Raw genomic sequence first — 517 nt, 5'->3', positions numbered from 1 at the left:
CTCGGGTGCCTTCGGCACGGCCAGCTCTGACAGGCGGGGAGGTGCGGCTGTGTGAGGGGCTGCGAGAGGGCATAACTAGTGTGCAAGGCCTGCTTAGCAAAGTAGGTACGTTCACTTGCTCCCGTTACCTTCTGTCCAGTCTGATGAGTTGGATCTGCTAACCTGTGAACAGGCTGCTTTGCTGATAAATGTCATCTGTCACTCCTGACTGCAGGACTTCCTGGGTTTCAGTTTTTAAGCCCACCTGCGGTATTTCTTTTAAAGGAACTCTGGGTTGTTATAGCTCACAGTCAATTTGTAAATCAGATGTCTGAGATGATGTGGGAAGAGATTAAGAAGTTACTGCTGCTTGGGAAACAAAACGTGTTCCACAATTCTCCTTTAAGTGGCGAGAACCTGTAATCTATAAACTCATAGTTATGCCTTTTTTTTCTCTCCAGTTAATGGAAATACTTGTTTATGTTTCCTTCTGCGTAAGCGGTGTTCTAATTCTGGGACAAAGCCTGTGTCTTACACA

General features: G+C 46.2%; 1 protein-coding gene across 2 annotated transcripts in view; it reads left to right on the top strand.

Moving 5' to 3' along the window:
- UBE3A (ubiquitin protein ligase E3A) overlaps positions 1-517 on the top strand; it is a 52,520-nt gene that overhangs the window by 708 nt on the left and 51,295 nt on the right. The window lies entirely within an intron of this gene.

This window comes from Haliaeetus leucocephalus, unplaced genomic scaffold (assembly GCF_000737465.1).
Source record: "Haliaeetus leucocephalus isolate CR32 unplaced genomic scaffold, Haliaeetus_leucocephalus-4.0 Scaffold495, whole genome shotgun sequence".
Taxonomy (NCBI): Eukaryota; Metazoa; Chordata; class Aves; order Accipitriformes; family Accipitridae; genus Haliaeetus; species Haliaeetus leucocephalus.
The sequence above is the reverse complement of the archived record's forward strand: the minus strand, read 5'-3'. Positions and strand labels throughout refer to the sequence as shown.